General features: G+C 35.8%; 1 long non-coding RNA gene across 1 annotated transcript; it reads left to right on the top strand.

Annotated features, from left to right (window-relative positions):
• Positions 1–12,440: 12,440 nt before the first annotated feature.
• Positions 12,441–16,688, top strand: LOC111051056. The gene is made up of 3 exons (XR_005570780.1): positions 12,441–12,739; positions 13,478–13,591; positions 16,475–16,688. It is a non-coding gene; the product is annotated as an uncharacterized LOC111051056 (long non-coding RNA).
• Positions 16,689–17,358: the final 670 nt, after the last annotated feature.

Below are 17,358 nucleotides of genomic sequence, written 5' to 3'. Positions count from 1 at the left end.
TTCGTTTGGAATTCTACTCGCTCCAGCCTACTTTTCCATTGGGGGATTCACCTGCTGTAGTGGACGTTTCCATGCTTGTCATCGCATGGCCAGATCACTTCATCGCTTGCTGATGTCCTGTTCCTGTTGGTATTGCGGAGTCATTGCCTGTCTGCCTGGCCGCATCTCCTCTTCAAAATTTTATTCAGGTTATGTAAATCGTTCTTTTCAATTTTCATTTACGTATGCATCATTATTGTTTTATTAATGTCTATCTTGACATTCAATTCACTAAGGCCACCGACGCCTATTAATTCATTGGATTTGATAGCTACCCTTGGCTTTACAAGTGATTTTCTGAGGCCACTGACGCCTACTAATTGATTTATTAATGTCTATCTTGACATTCAATTCACTGAGGCTACCAACGCCTACTTATTGTTTAGTTAATGTCTATCTTGACATTCATTTCACTGAGGCTACCGACGCCTATTTATTGTTTTATTAATGTCTATCTTGACATTCAATTCACTAAGGCCACTGACGCCTATATAATTGTATTCAATGGTAGCAATTATTCTTTAGATTTGACAGCTACCCTTGGCTTTACAAATGATTTTCTGAGGCCATTGACGCCTATATAATTGTATTCAATAGTAGCAATTATTCTTTGGATTTGACAGCTACCCTTGGCTTTACAAGTGATTTTCTGAGGCCACTGATGCCTATATAATTGTATTCAATAGTAGCAACTATTAATTTATTGGATTTGACAGCTACCCTTGGCTTTACAAGTGATTTTCTGAGGCCACTGTCGCCTATTACTCGTTCTAATTGATGTCTGTCTTGACATTCAATTCATTGAGAGCCCATGTTGCCTATATTCAACCCGGACTGTCCTCATTGTATTTATTAGCTACCCTTAGCTCTTAAGTGATATTTTAAGGCCAGTAACGCCTATTTATTGTTTGGTCGAAGTCTATCTTGACATTCAAATCACTGAAGGCCTATGCCGCATATATTTTTATACGTTACTTGCTGAGCATTTTTTACAGCTTATTGTCATTTCTTAATCATTAATATTGTACCTTATAGTAATAACTTTCATTATAGCACTCATTTATATTCATTTCAGGTATCATTAATACTACCTTTTCATTTATTGTCAGACTTCAATGGTCATTAATGTCATTGACCTAATTTCATTTAAATTTTGTATTTCTCTACATTATTTCACATGTTGTAATTTTCCCAAGATATTTAACTAATTGTTTTTTGTATGCGGCCATCTGCCTATCATTATTTAAAGATTCAAAGACTTAAAGACTTAAGATATTTAACTTAATCTAATCATAATTGTTTTTTGTATGCGGCCATCTGCCTATCATTATTTAAAGATTCAAAGACTTAAAGACTTAAGATATTTAACTTAATCTAATCACAATTGTTTTTGTATGTGGCCACCTGCCTATCATTATTTTATTGATCCCAAGAAATTTGACACAATTGTTTTTGTATGTGGCCGTCTGCCTATTATTATTTTATTGATCCCAAGATATTTGACACAATTGTTTTTGTATGTGGCCATCTGCCTATTATTATCTTATTATTATTATTATTAAATCTTATCTTGTTGATTCATTTAGTCTTTTATTGGCGTACTTACCACACTTCAAGCTATCAGTATTTTTATGTACAGAATTCAAAGATTTATTTGTAGGTATTTATACCAACTATCATTCACAGTCCACTGCCCTGCCCTTGGATTCTGTCATAAAAATTGGTCCTCCGGCCCGTTCATTTCTTGTTCTAGTGTTACCTAGGATAATTGTTAATTTTTATTACCCATTTCTTGGTCCATTGAACCTTAGGGTTTCAGTGACCGTGTGCCTAATAGTCTAGCTTGACGCCAATGATTAGGTCCCACTCTAGAGTATATTTTATTTCATTGTACCTTTGTATGTTTATATTGTTTAATATTAAGCATTCACACACTTGTTTAAAATTTTCAGTACTGGCTGCAACTCAAAGCACGCTGCGACGTGTATGCACCAGCTATCAACTATCTTGTACCCTGAGAGACTGAACCGCACTGAACTGGTCACAGACGGCTATTGCGCATTGAGAAAGCAACACATGGCAAACTACACCACCTTGTGAGCTCGCTACTTGACTCGCCGCACAGCAAGCTTGATACAACTTGCCTCAAACGCACAGGCGTGCCTCTCTGCGTACTGGACCAGCGCCCAAGGTTGCTTATTGGCGCAGCAATCGCATTGCTACAGTGCACTATCGTGTCATTCACTCAGGTTTTTCTGTTAATTTTTAAGCATGTCTGATCATGAGGAAGATTCACTTCCTGAGCCTTCTGCTCTTTTCAATGCAAGAGACAATTTACACCAGGAAATAGATTGGTTCATAACCAGCTATAACGATTTTGTTGTGGACACTGAAGCCACTTATTATCAATTATTGACTGTAAAAAACGAACTAGGTTTACTTAGAATTAAGTATGATAAGATACATCAACAACTATGGAATTCAGAGTTGCAAGCGCAGAACACTTCAACTCATTTTGAGATACTCAATAAGTTTATCTCCATTACCTCTAAGGCAAACGCTGCATTAACTGCTTTTGAAAGCAGACAACGCATCAATGAGGCCACTGCTGGTGCTTCCCAGCGGCCAACATCTCAAAACGCACCTTTGGCAAATTTTCAGTTGCCTCAGATACCGCTTCCACGCTTCAATGGGGAGCTTTCAAAATGGCAAGCATTCTCAAGTGCTTTTACTAATATTATTGGTAATCAAGATAACATTAATGATTCATTGAAATTTTTCTATCTTCGTCAATCACTCAGTGGTGAAGCTCTTGCTAGAGTGGAACACATTGAAGCTGACGAAAATGGTTTTCAGCTTGCATGGAACCTCTTAAGGGAGAGGTATGACAACAAGAGATTAATTGCTGCCAGGCACGTCACGGCAATTGAATCTCCGCCTACCATAAAGCGTAACTGTCCGCAATCATTACAGGCATTCATTGACTTTTGCAAGTCCCACATTACCGCGCTCGAAGCGCTTCAACTTGGAGTCCAAATCAAGGACTTATTGTACATGCACAAAATGTTGTTGCAGTTGGATACTGCTACTGTTCGAGAATGGGAAAAGAGTGTTGGTATACACGACATTCCCACCATTGATAAATTTTGGAATTTTTTGGAATCACAATGCAAAATCATGGAAGCTGTTGCTTCAAGCTCAGCTAACCATCATCAAGGAAATGTACAGCAAAGTACATCCAACTCGGTTGGTGCTCATAGCAAGCCGAAGTTCAATCAAAGTCAATCAAATGTTCAAGCTAGGATGCAGGTTACTACCTCTTCTATGTCACCTTGTAGTTTTTGTAATTCTGTTGGTCATTTTCCAAATCGTTGTAATGAATTATTGAAGTTACAGGTTACTGATCGTTGGAATGCTGTCCGTGACAAAAGGTTATGTTATAATTGCCTCAAGCCTTTCGCACCCAATCATGTTTGTTCGGACAAATCGTGTACACTTTGTGGCAAGAGTCACCACACTGTTCTTCACAGGTCGTATCCTCAATCACGGGACACTCAGCCTACTTCTAAGGATAAGGTAACTTCAAATGTTATTCATTCTCAATCCTTTGCTCCCTCCAGGGGCAAGAATGCTGTTTTGAATTCCGTCATGGTTCAGAATGTGGAAACAACTAAGCAAGCTGTTTCTCATGCAGAACAGCCTCAGAAGAACTCTCATGTCACAATGAGCTCCACTTCGTCTCTGTGTTTGCAACAGCAATCAACTGTCGCCTTGTTACCTACTGCTGAAGTTTTGGTTCAAACTTCTAGTGGGGAATTTATTAAAGCAACCGCGCTTTTAGACTCTTGCTCTGATTGTAATTTGATGTCAACTAGGTTGGCTGAAAAATTGTCACTTGTTACCTTGTATTCTGACACTTTGATTCATAGTGTAGGTGAGAATAAGACCAAATCATCTATTTTTCATTCGGTTTGCTTGTTTGCTTGTCTTCTGCTGATCGTTCGTGGTCGGTTGAAGAAAATTGTATTGTAGTTGATAGCATATCATCTAATGTTCCTAGTGTGAACATTGATCTTTCCAAAATTTCAATTCCTGTTGAACTCAAATTAGCGGATCCATTGTTTGATCAGCCTAAGCCTGCAGATTTGTTACTTGGTGCTGGCATATTTGCATCTGTTCTTCAGCCTGGTAAATTGTATCTAGCTCAAAACGCTTCCATCCTTCAGAAAACCAGTCTAGGTTGGGTCATATTTGGTTCTTGTAAAACCATTCGTCCTATTGCAGCACCTCGTTCGTGCCTCCCTGCTTCGCCTGTGGCCACTCCCCATAAGGTCATATCGAATTTTCTAACTTCAAATGATGTCTCGCATCAGCTAGAGAAATTTTGGAAGCTGGAAGAAATCTCTCCTCTACTTCCTCCCTCACCTGATGTTTCGAAACTTGAGAAGCACTACACAACTACTACCACGCGTCTTGAAGACGGACGGTTTATGGTCACTCTTCCCAAAAAGGATAATTTCCACTCATTGGGTCATTCCCGATTTCAAGCATTGAACCGATTTCATTCATTAGAAAAACGGTTATCATCAAATGTTGAGTTAAAAACTCAATACACAGCTTTCATGGAAGAATATCAACAGTTGAATCACATGTCACCAGTACCTCCAGCACCGGATAATGAAAAATGCTACTTCATTCCTCATCACCCGGTTTTTAAACCTGATTCGACCACTACAAAATTACGTGTAGTATTTGACGCCTCTGCTAAGTCTACCACTGGAACATCGCTTAATGAAGTATTGTATGTTGGTCATACAGTTCAGCCTGAACTGTTCGATATAGTTTTGCGCTTTCGCACATATCAAATAGCCTTCATTGCGGACATTTCTAAAATGTACCGTCAAATCTTAGTCCATCCCTCTGACCGTAATCTTCAGAGAATATTTTGGAGATCTGATGCTACTCTACCCATTCAAGAATTCACCTTGAATACTGTAAGTTACGGCACTTCGCCGGCAGCTTTCTTAGCTACTCGTAAGCTTCATCATTTGGCCGATCTTGATACGGCACCCAACTCTGCTGTAGCTAATGTCATTAAAAATCACTTTTACATTGATGACCTTATTTCTGGTTCTTCTTCGGTTTCAGAAGCTAAACATTTAGTTCAACAATTGATCAGAACATTGGCTCAGGGTGGTTTCGAGCTTAGGAAATGGTTGTCCAACTTGCCTGAAGTTCTCGCTACTATTCCTTCTGATCTGCTTGAAGCAAACACTTCCAAACCATTGTCTAATTTCAATGATAGTGTGGTCAAGGCACTAGGCCTCATTTGGAACTCCACTTTAGACGTCTTGACTATTTCCTCTAATGTTGCTGAGGTATTGCATAAAAAATCTTTCACTAAAAGAGAGCTTCTCTCTTGCATTTCAAGCATATTCGATCCATTAGGTTTGATTTCTCCTGTGGTCATTTTACCCAAAACACTTTTTCAAAAACTCTGGTTATTAAAGATTGATTGGGATCAAAAAATTCCGCAAGATCTGTTGGAAACTTGGTTAAAAATTCTGCATGAATTGCCGAACATTGTTAACATTTCACTTCCACGTTGTGTGTTATCAAAGGACTCTGATGCCTCGCTTGAATTGCATGGCTTCGCCGATGCTAGTCTCACTGCTTACGGCGCCTGTATTTACGTCAGAAGCACCTCTCTCGGTAGCAGTCAAACTAGGTTGCTCACTTCCAAGTCCCGCATTGCCTCTTTGAACCCAGTTCTCTCTGTTCCCAGATTAGAACTACAGGCAGCTCTGCTACTTTCACGTCTTGTGAATAAGGTTTTAAAGGCTTCAAATCTTACTTTTTCTAATGTGTATTTGTGGACTGACTTGAAAACAGTCTGTGACTGGTTAAGAGCCCCTCCTGATCGTTCTAATATTTTTGTAGCTGTACGCATCTCTGAAATTCAGAATTCAACGTTTAACTTTCATTGGAATCATGTTCGTACTAGTAACAATCCTGCTGATTTGATATCTCGAGGTTGTACACCCAATCAACTGGCCGCTAGTCATCTGTGGTGGAATGGTCCTTCATGGCTATCTATGCTGAATAGTTCTTGGGATTCTTTCTCTAGCAATGTTGCTATTTCTCAATCAGTTCAGGTATTAGCTACTACTTCGTCTCATAATGATGTTACTTCAGGTATAATCAATAGTTGCTCCACCTATCACAAAATCGTTCGTACAACAGCATATGTTCTACGGTTCATTCATAATTGTAAAAAACAAAATTCAGTCACTCCTCGCTTTGGTCAATTAACTATCTCTGAAATTTCAGAAGCTGAAAATTGTATCTTCAAATCTATTCAAGAAGAAGCTTCCTCTGCCGAACTTAAAGCATTGCGTCAAAATCAGGAGCTATTGCCTAATAGTTCTATTAAAGCCTTGTCACCATTCGTTCATTCAGATTCTCTGCTCAGAGTTGGTGGACGTTTGCAAAATGCAAATGCTTCATTTGATTACAAACATCAAATATTGTTGCCCAGCAATCACAAATTCACTCGTGCATTGATTGTTGCTCACCATCGTCGTCTAAGTCATGCTGGGGTGCAGGCCACCATGGCCAGTGTAAGACAACGATTTTGGTTTCCCTCCACCCGTCGCACCATCAAAAGTGTATTGCGGCATTGCATATTGTGTTTTCGCTTTTCGGCTCTTCGCTCTGAGCAAATCATGGGTAGTTTACCAGCGGCCCGCGTTCAGGCTAATTTTCCCTTTTATAATTGTGGTTTGGATTACGCCGGTCCTATTTCCATCCGTGTAGGCGGCCCCAAATCTCGTACTTTTTCTAAAGCATACTTGTCGCTGTTTGTGTGTATGGTAACTCGTGCCGTTCATATTGAAACTGTCTCGGAACTTACTTCCAAGGCATTTATTGCCGCTCTGATTCGTTTTTCTGTTCGTCGGGGCATCCCGCATTCCATTTTTTCGGACAACGCCACAACTTTCGTTGGTGCCAACAATGAGCTACGTGAGCTCCACGAATTTTTGTCCTCTGATCGTCTCAAATCAGATATTCATGACACTATGTCTGTACTCAACATCCAATGGCACTTCATTCCCCCTCGGGCTCCGCACTTTGGTGGACTCTGGGAGAATGCGGTAAAAAATTTCAAACGCATATTCCGTGTAGTCACTTTCAACAAGGTATTTAACTTTGAAGAAACCTGTACTCTTGCTGCTCAGGTCGAGGCCATCTTGAATTCGCGCCCTATTGTTCCCTTGTCGGAAGATCCACATGATCTTGCCTACTTGTCTCCAGGTCATTTTTTGATTGGACGTCCACTTACGTCATTACCCTTCTTGCCGCCTAACACCAAACACATTGATCACCGTTCATGTTGGTATCAACTTGCTGTTTCTATCCAGGAGCTTTGGGATAGATGGTCTCGTGAATATTTAACCACTCTTCAGAAAAAAGGCAAATGGTTAAACAGTTGTGAAAATTTGAAGGTCGGTACGGTTGTCATCTTGAAGGATCCTGGTTCCGCGCAGTCCACTTGGAAGCTGGCGCTCATTACTGAAGTTCCTGAAGTTCATCCCGGTAAGGACGACAAGGTTCGAGTTGTCACTGTTCTCACTCCCTCCGGTACTTTTAAGAGAACTATTTCGAGTTTAGCACCTCTTCCCATTGATGAGGATTCTAGTTAATCCCCTTGCTCTTATGGTTCATGTTGTATTTTTAGGTTTCATTGTTTTTTTCCCCTGGTTCTCACATGGGGCCCAGTTTTCAATTTCCAATTGCCTTGCCAGATTTTACATATTTCTTACTTTTTCTTATTGTGCCATACCCTGACACAAGGGGCCCAGTTTATGTAAAATCTGACAAAGCATTTATTGGAACGGTTCCACTTGTTTTTCGTTCCACTACTACGTAGACATCATGTCGTCATCATGTCTGTCTGTCTGCGCGCTGTGTCTTTTGTACGTCTGCGCTGACAAGTGACGTCACAGTCATGGTTCTTTGCCACTGCTCTAGTCAGCTGGTTTTCTATACTTCTATTCGTACCTTTTCTCGTCGGATTGTTTGCCGTTGCAATTTTAATATTTGTGCTATTCAATTTTTTGGAATTTAATCTTGTCTTTAGGCATCTTACCTTTTAGATATTTGCCACTTTTTCACCAAAAGTTTGTGGACGTTTCACATACGTGGCTGACATTTCCACCTTCCCTTTTTGTTACTAGCGTCTTTTGCCTTTTGCTGTTTGTCTTTTCATGGAGGTCGTCGGTGTGTGCATATCGCGCCCGGTCTAAACCTTTTCATCTGAATTCATCGGACCTACAGAACGGTTTTTAAAGTGTGAATTATTCTTCAAATTAATTCGTTTGTTCTATTCTTCAGTGTGATTCAATTATTCATCGAGTTCTTCACTCAGTTACTCTGTTAAAACTGGATAAACTTTGTCAAAAATTGCAACCTCGTGTGAGCGTTTCATCGCTATTCATTTGATCTACAGAACCTTTTTAAAGTGTGAATTATTCTTCAAATTAATTCATTTATTCTATTCTTCAATTGTGAGTAAATTATTCATCGATTGCTTGCTTATTGCTTTGATGAACTTTGTCAAAAGTTACAACCTCGTGTAGGCTTCAGTTGCCATTTTTCTACAATTGGCTTCACCTCGTGAACCTCAAACTTTCAAGTGCATCATCTCTACCGTTTGGAAATCAATCCAAAAATTCCACAATTTGAAGATCGGATTATTCGTTTGGAATTCTACTCGCTCCAGCCTACTTTTCCATTGGGGGATTCGCCTGCTGTAGTGGACGTTTCCATGCTTGTCATCGCATGGCCAGATCACTTCATCGCTTGCTGATGTCCTGTTCCTGTTGGTATTGCGGAGTCATTGCCTGTCTGCCTGGCCGCATCTCCTCTTCAAAATTTTATTCAGGTTATGTAAATCGTTCTTTTCAATTTTCATTTACGTATGCATCATTATTGTTTTATTAATGTCTATCTTGACATTCAATTCACTAAGGCCACCGATGCCTATTAATTCATTGGATTTGATAGCTACCCTTGGCTTTACAAGTGATTTTCTGAGGCCACTGACGCCTACTAATTGATTTATTAATGTCTATCTTGACATTCAATTCACTGAGGCTACCAACGCCTACTTATTGTTTAGTTAATGTCTATCTTGACATTCATTTCACTGAGGCTACCGACGCCTATTTATTGTTTTATTAATGTCTATCTTGACATTCAATTTACTAAGGCCACTGATGCCTATATAATTGTATTCAATAGTAGCAATTATTCTTTGGATTTGACAGCTACCCTTGGCTTTACAAATGATTTTCTGAGGCCATTGACGCCTATATAATTGTATTCAATAGTAGCAATTATTCTTTGGATTTGACAGCTACCCTTGGCTTTACAAGTGATTTTCTGAGGCCACTGACGCCTATATAATTGTATTCAATAGTAGCAACTATTAATTTATTGGATTTGACAGCTACCCTTGGCTTTACAAGTGATTTTCTGAGGCCACTGTCGCCTATTACTCGTTCTAATTGATGTCTGTCTTGACATTCAATTCATTGAAGGCCCATGTCGCCTATATTCAACCCGGACTGTCCTCATTGTCTTTATTAGCTACCCTTAGCTCTTAAGTGATATTTTAAGGCCAGTAACGCCTATTAATTGTTTGGTCGAAGTCTATCTTGACATTCAAATCACTGAAGGCCTATGCCGCATATATTTTTATATGTTACTTGCTGAGCATTTTTTACAGCTTATTGTCATTTCTTAATCATTAATATTGTACCTTATAGTAATAACTTTCATTATAGCACTCAATTTATATTCATTTCAGGTATCATTAATACGACCTTTTCATTTATTGTCAGACTTCAATGGTCATTAATGTCATTGACCTAATTTCATTTAAATATTGTATTTCTCTACATTATTTCACATGTTGTAATTTTCCCAAGATATTTAACTAATTGTTTTTTGTATGCGGCCATCTGCCTATCATTATTTAAAGATTCAAAGACTTAAAGACTTAAGATATTAACTTAATCTAATCATAATTGTTTTTTGTATGCGGCCATCTGCCTATCATTATTTAAAGATTCAAAGACTTAAAGACTTAAGATATTTAACTTAATCTAATCACAATTGTTTTTGTATGTGGCCACCTGCCTATCATTATTTTATTGATCCCAAGAAATTTGACACAATTGTTTTTGTATGTGGCCGTCTGCCTATTATTATTTTATTGATCCCAAGATATTTGACACAATTGTTTTTGTATGTGGCCATCTGCCTATTATTATCTTATTATTATTATTAAATCTTATCTTGTTGATTCATTTAGTCTTTTATTGGCGTACTTACCACACTCCAAGCTATCAGTATTTTTATGTACAGAATTCAAAGATTTATTTGTAGGTATTTATACCAACTATCATTCACAGTCCACTGCCCTGCCCTTGGATTCTGTCAGGACCTCTCTAATTTCAATGAGTTCTATCATACAGTTTTTCCAAAACGAGTAGAATTTCATGGAAAAATCAATTTTGATAAATTTTATAGTATTTAATCAACAATATCATCAGATTGTCACAATTCAAAAATGTATAATTCAACATCCTACCAGGCATAATTTTGTGCTCTACAATCTGAGAACAGGTAGAGCATGCTCTATCTCAAAGATTTTCAGGACACCTCAAGGATCGAAATTTCATTTATAACTTTTGATACAATGATCGGATCTTCTCGTACACTCTTTCTTTTTGGCTTGTCAAGGCAGTTGGAAATCATATCCCTAGTGGAAGAGATCCATAGAAATCGATAGAAAAACTCTATTGATATCAATATATGCTAATGGATATCAATACGTGCTCATGGATATCAATAGAAATCCATGGATACCAATAGAAATCCATGGATACCAATAGAAATCACGGTAAATACAGTCAATGAACTTAAGTTGATATCACTACAAGTTTAGTGATATCAATAGAAGTTCATGGATACCAATAGAAATCATGGTAAATACAGTCAATGAACTTATATTGATATCACTGCAAGTTTAGTGATATCAATAGAAGCTCATGGATATCAATAGAAATCCATGGATACCAATAGAAATCACGGTAAATACAGTCAATGGACTTATATTGATATCACTACAAGTTTAGTGATATCAATAGGAGTCCATGGATTGCGGTAATTTTAAATGCAGTTTAAAACTGAATAAATTTGGCAGATTTTCAATTTTCCCGAAACAATGTATTTTTGATGACTGATTCGGGTGTAGAAGTGAATTTCCATCACTTTTTGTCTCTTGCAAAAATCGTCTACAGGGCACCGTTAACAATATATAGACCTTTTGCAGTAATTTTAAATGCAGTTAAAAACTTTGTAATAATTTTGGCTGATTTTCAATTTTCTCGAAACAATGTATTTTTGATGAGTGATTCGGGTGTAGAAGTGAATTTCCAGTACATTTTGTCCTCTGCGAAAATCCTCTCAGACGTGCCGTTTTAAATGCAGTTAAAAACTTAGTACCTACCTAATAATTTTGGCAGATTTTCTATTTTCCCGGAACAATGTATTTTTGATGAATGATTCTGGTGTAAAAGTGAATTTCTAGCACTTTTTTTCTCTTGCAAAAATCGTCTACAATGCACGTTAATGATTTATAGACCTTTTGCGGTAATTTTAAATGCAGTTAAAACATATTGAATATTTTTGGCAGATTTTCAATTTTCCCGGAACAATGTATTTTTGATGACTGATTCGGGTGTAGAAGTGAATTTCCAGCACTTTTTGTCCTATGTGAAAATCCTGTCAGACGTGCCGTTAACGTGCTACTGACGTTTAAAATTTAAAAAAAAATTTGGTTCATCATGAAAAGTTCTGTAAAAATTCATGGACGTTTCTGTTCATATTATCAACCTTGTCCTAGAATTTAAAATGATTCCATTCAAAATTGGAAAAGTTATAACACTTTTTCAAATTAGATCACAGTTTATGAGGAAAATCATGCAGTATCCGGAATTACTCACACAGACTTTGAAATGATTTTTGGGGTTTCAATTCAAATAATAAGAACCTACTATATCGTTTCCAACATTATTTCAGTGTCAAGCACAAATGTCCCTCCATAAAAAATCAATAATCTCCACCTGAAATTAATATCAAATATTTCAATAACAGTAACATTGTCAATAATTTTGAAATTGCTACCATTACTATGGTATGGAATGAAAATATCGATATATTATCAATAATATTGATACTGTGAAATGGAAATATCAAAGTCTTAACAATCGATATATCAAACTAATTCTAACTTTTTTCCTGGGGAAAACTAATTTTATTGCATCCAAGAATGTAGAAATCAGGATTGTATTCTACTTTTACTTATTTAAACTATGTAATTTGAATAACACATTTCCAAACAAAGATGTAGATGACATTTGAGAATATGTAATTATTAATAGTCGATAATTATTATTTATCGATGTATTGATAATATTATATCAACATTTTGGGTTTATCGATGATGCGATGCATGGTGGTGTTGGTGTTTGGTCAATGCATATTGCATTTTGCAATGAACCAACGGTTTTTGTACTTTGTAGTGAGTTTCGTAGTTTGTAATTTTTGTGATTTTATCCAGGAAATATAGGTAAGTCGAGTGATTTTTTTTATTGATGTACCATAAAATGAAAGAATAAATTTATTATAGGTCTAAATACTTATATATTTAAATGATAATCTTTTCGAAAGACTATTATAGGCCAAGCATAACATAACCTCATAACTACACAACACTTAATACCAAAGACATTAAAGATGCAAGAAAAGAACCTTAAAGATATCTCTTTAAGGTCTTTGCTTAATACTGTATTATTTAAGGCATAACTTAATAATAAGAAGAAGAAAGCCTCTTGAATTCATCTTTGCTGGAAATAAGATGATTATTATTCTAGGCAGACACATTCCAGGGTTTATGCTGGTACATATAAATTTAAATGTGTAACAAAACTTTTTATTAGCCTAAGTAGGTAATTGAAGTCACCACAAACTAATCTACACTCATGTTATTATAATGAACTTAATATAAATAATATGTGACTGTGGATTGATAGATTAAAATTTATTCAGTTGTTTTCTGGACCGGCAGGCTTTATTTAAACTTTTTCCAGCAAGCAATTGATTCATTTATTTATATTAACAGCTTTATATCTTATTCCAATTTAGAAAAACTATCAGTGTAGTCCTCTCATTTTAGCAATATATATTTTATATAATAAGAAAGAGTGAGACTGTGTTAGCAACATGTGTGTTTTACCAATTTTCTAGTCAAAAAATATTATTTGAAATATGTTTAATTATAAGTAAACTTTTGTTTCATCTCTGATAGGAGCTGTGGTGATGAAATTTTCCAACACAAAAGAAAAAGACATAGAAGCAGTACAGTAATCAAATACTGGCTGAAGTCTCCAAAAACTCAGTTTACCAGCATAGAGAAATCTAAGTAAGTCTCAATTTTGATTAATTTAAAACAGAATATAAAGTCAAACAATTTTTTTTATGGGTGATGTCCACATGAGCTCTAGGCTTGTGCTACTCATTATATGAGTAATCATACCGGGTGAGTCATATGTAAGGGAACCTTTCAATAAATTAGAGACTGTTGTTGATATAATACTGTAGCTTCAAGGATATGTTACTGGTCAAATACTCTAACTCTTGACATACGGTACAACTGAATTTCAACCCCTTCATAAGGGGTTGACTACGTTCAGAATGTATAATATGGTGAATCAAGAGTTTTAACTGGAAAATTTTAATGTAAACGCCTATTGTGTAGTACATTATTTTAAAGGGCTTTTTAAAACAAGAAACATAACATCAATTAAAATGTACTATGAAACTTGAATCCAAAACGGTGGCTGATTGAAGTTACAGTTTGTAAAGAAATAAAGGGTTATAACTCAAATATTTTTAATGTAAACACCCATTGTGTGATACATCATTATAAAGGCCTTTTTAAAACCAGAAAGATGACATCAATAAAAATCTATGATACTTTTATCCAAAATGGCAGCTGATTGAATTTTATCAATTATTTCTTTAAAAACCAAAACTTCAATCAGCCGCCCTTTTTGATAATAATAATAATAATATCGAGTGACCTGGCTGGCTCAGGTCTGGTGTCAGAGTTTTCAGGTTGCAACTGATCAATTTCAGGGCCTCTGACATGACCTAACGACTGCTTTTCAGGCAGCCGGGACCGACGACTTAACGTGTCCATCCGATACACAGGAGTGGCCCAAGATGAATATCTTGGCCCGGGCCGGGATTTGAACCCGGGCCTCTGAATCATAAAGCCAGCATCTGATCCACTCGACTACGGCCACTCCTATGGATTTTGGATAAAAGTATCACAGAAGATTTTTATTGATTTCATCTTTCTCGTTTTGAGAAGGCTTTTAAGATAATACACAATGGGTATTTACATTCAAAATCTTTGATTTACAACCCCCAAGTCACCCCCTTATGATGAGTTGAAATTCAGTTGTATGTCAAATGGTGGAGTATTCCACCAATAACTTATCCTGAAAGTTACAGTATTATATCTACAACAGTCTCCAACTTATTGAAGGGTTCAAGACTGTGATGTTTTGAAAATAAATTCAATTTTAATATAAATTATTGTTGTTTCACCATTTTATTAAAGCAAAAATCTCCCTATTGGCCATCCAGACATTCATGGTTTTTTCCCATTGGTGATGCAAAGCTAATACAAGCAAATGGCTGATACAAAGTCCAACAGATGAAAAAAGAAGCTTACATGAAACATTTTTGAAATTTGTCAGCTGTTGAATGATTACAAATAAAAATGAGTTTTCTTTTTGTAATTATAGTGTCCAGCTGTTAGATTGCATATATCACTACTTACTAGGAAAAATCCATTTTTCCTCCACCTACTGTCAAAAGTACTTACTTTACTCCCTGAAACATAATACTAAAGTGTCACTTTTTCGCTCTCGGTACTAAAAAACAGAAAAACTCCCTAGGGAGTAAAAGTGACTCCATTTAAATAACATGGGAAGCATCTCTATTTTAAAAACGTACATTTGGAATAGGTCAGAAGGTCTAAGCTCAGATGAGGAAGCATATAGAGTAGTCATTAAACCAACTAAATTCAATACCTCAACCAGACATTTGATCGATATATAAAATTTATGTTTGCATGCTGAAATTATGATTACAAACTTCATATCAGTATACTAAAAAAATGTATATATTTTTTCTTTTATTCCATGTTATTCAAAATATCAGCCAACGAATATACTTATTAACTAATCAAATTTGAAACGGGAACTACATCATAGCTGTAGTTTTGGCTGTCATTGTTGTTACAACTTTAGCCGACAGATAGTGCTGTTGGAGGAGAACTGTGATTACAAGCCAGCTGTTTCTGTTTACTTTTTAGATTATGTTGTAACACATTGTTTGGTCACATACGTTTTTAAAAATTATTTTATTAGCAATTTTTATAATAATGTAGGTGGAGGAAAAATGTTGTGTATATCACGAGTGAAAAATGTTTTTTCTCCCTCAGGAAAATTGTTGCCCTCGGCTTCGCCTCGGGCTTCAAACTTTTCCCTCAGGGAGAAAAAACAGCACTTTTCACTCTAGATATACAAATAACTATTTCTGAATAGGATTTATAGTTGAATTTAATTTTTATTCAGTTTTGTATAAAATTATTGTAAAGTTAGGGTAGAGAATTTACTTCACATTTTATTGTGGTTATTCAAAAGTTTTATAAGATTTATAGTTTTTTAATGTAAAAATAAAGAATTGAAAAGGTTATTTATTCAGAATAATCAAGGTAATCATTCTCCATCTTTTCACGATAAAATATTGTAAAAATGTATTTTAAAAGCGTTATTTTCATGTGAATTTTTGGAAATTTTCATGCGTAAGAAATGACCAAATGTGGGACAAGAAATGTAGAAAAAACCGTTTTATTCATGTTCTTTTCTGAGAGTTCAGTATAACGTGAAAATGTAGAAACAAAAAAAGGTTATTTTCAAGTTTTAGTTTCACATACTTTTCACGTGAAAAGTTGGAACATTTACACTTTTTTTCACATGAAAAAATGTTATTTTCTCGACTTTTCCACCAGAATATGACATTATAATGTAAAACTGTGAGGACATAATTTTCACGTGAAAAAAACGCTCTTGTATTATCTTGGACTTTCCTTTCAGGAGAGGGAGAGTCATGCATATTTAAATACATTTTTAGGTTATTAAATAAATTTGCTAGCAGATTAATTTAGGAAATAAAATCCTTATTTTCTAATTTGTAAAGATTGTATACTTTGAACTGTTATTTGTTCTAGAAATGTTCAAACACCGGATCCTGGAGGAAAATGTGAATGCTTCAAAAATTGAGATTGAATTAAGGTGCAGTAACATAAACCAGTATGTAGCTCAAAAAATTGCTACTTTAAACAGGAAGAGATTAAAGTATTCTGGAGCACCACAATAAGGACCTTTCTCAATAGATAAATGACATGCATATGAGTTATTTTAATAAACAAACTTCTCACATTATTTATGTCTTAACTATTTACATCCCTTAATTTTTCATCAATATGTCAATAGACATCTATTCACTGAATCCAATTCACGTATATTAATTATAGATAATGGAACAGGTATACTCTCTTGTCTGATGCCAGTTGCAGCTGGGTTAAAATATTATAATCCTTGCAAATGTTATCTTCATCCTAAGCTGCTCTCCTAGATTTGAAAGAGGATTTTTTCCATAAAGGAGACAGGCTGCTTATAGATGGCTATTGATCTGTATTGATATCAATACAGCTGGTTATGTATTGATATCCATGGCTACCTATTGATGTGTATTGATATCATTAGGTATTTGGGCCAATACATATCCATGGAAATGTATTGATGTGTATTGATATCAATACAGCTAGTTACGTATTGATATCCATGGATATGTATTGATTTGTATTGATATCAATAGGTATTTGGGCCAATACACATCAATACATATCCATGGAAATGTATTGATGTGTATTGATATCAATACAGCTTGTTATGTATTGATATCCATGGATATGTATTGATTTGTATTGATATCAATAGGTATTTGGGCCAATACATATCCATGGAAATGTATTGATATCAATACAGCTGGTTATGTATTGATATCCATGGATATGTATTGATGTATTGCTCACCCAATGCCCAAACACAA

Source organism: Nilaparvata lugens, chromosome 3 (assembly GCF_014356525.2).
Source record: "Nilaparvata lugens isolate BPH chromosome 3, ASM1435652v1, whole genome shotgun sequence".
Lineage (NCBI taxonomy): Eukaryota > Metazoa > Arthropoda > Insecta > Hemiptera > Delphacidae > Nilaparvata > Nilaparvata lugens.
Note: the sequence above shows the minus strand (reverse complement) of the source record. Positions and strands in the feature narration are given on the sequence as shown.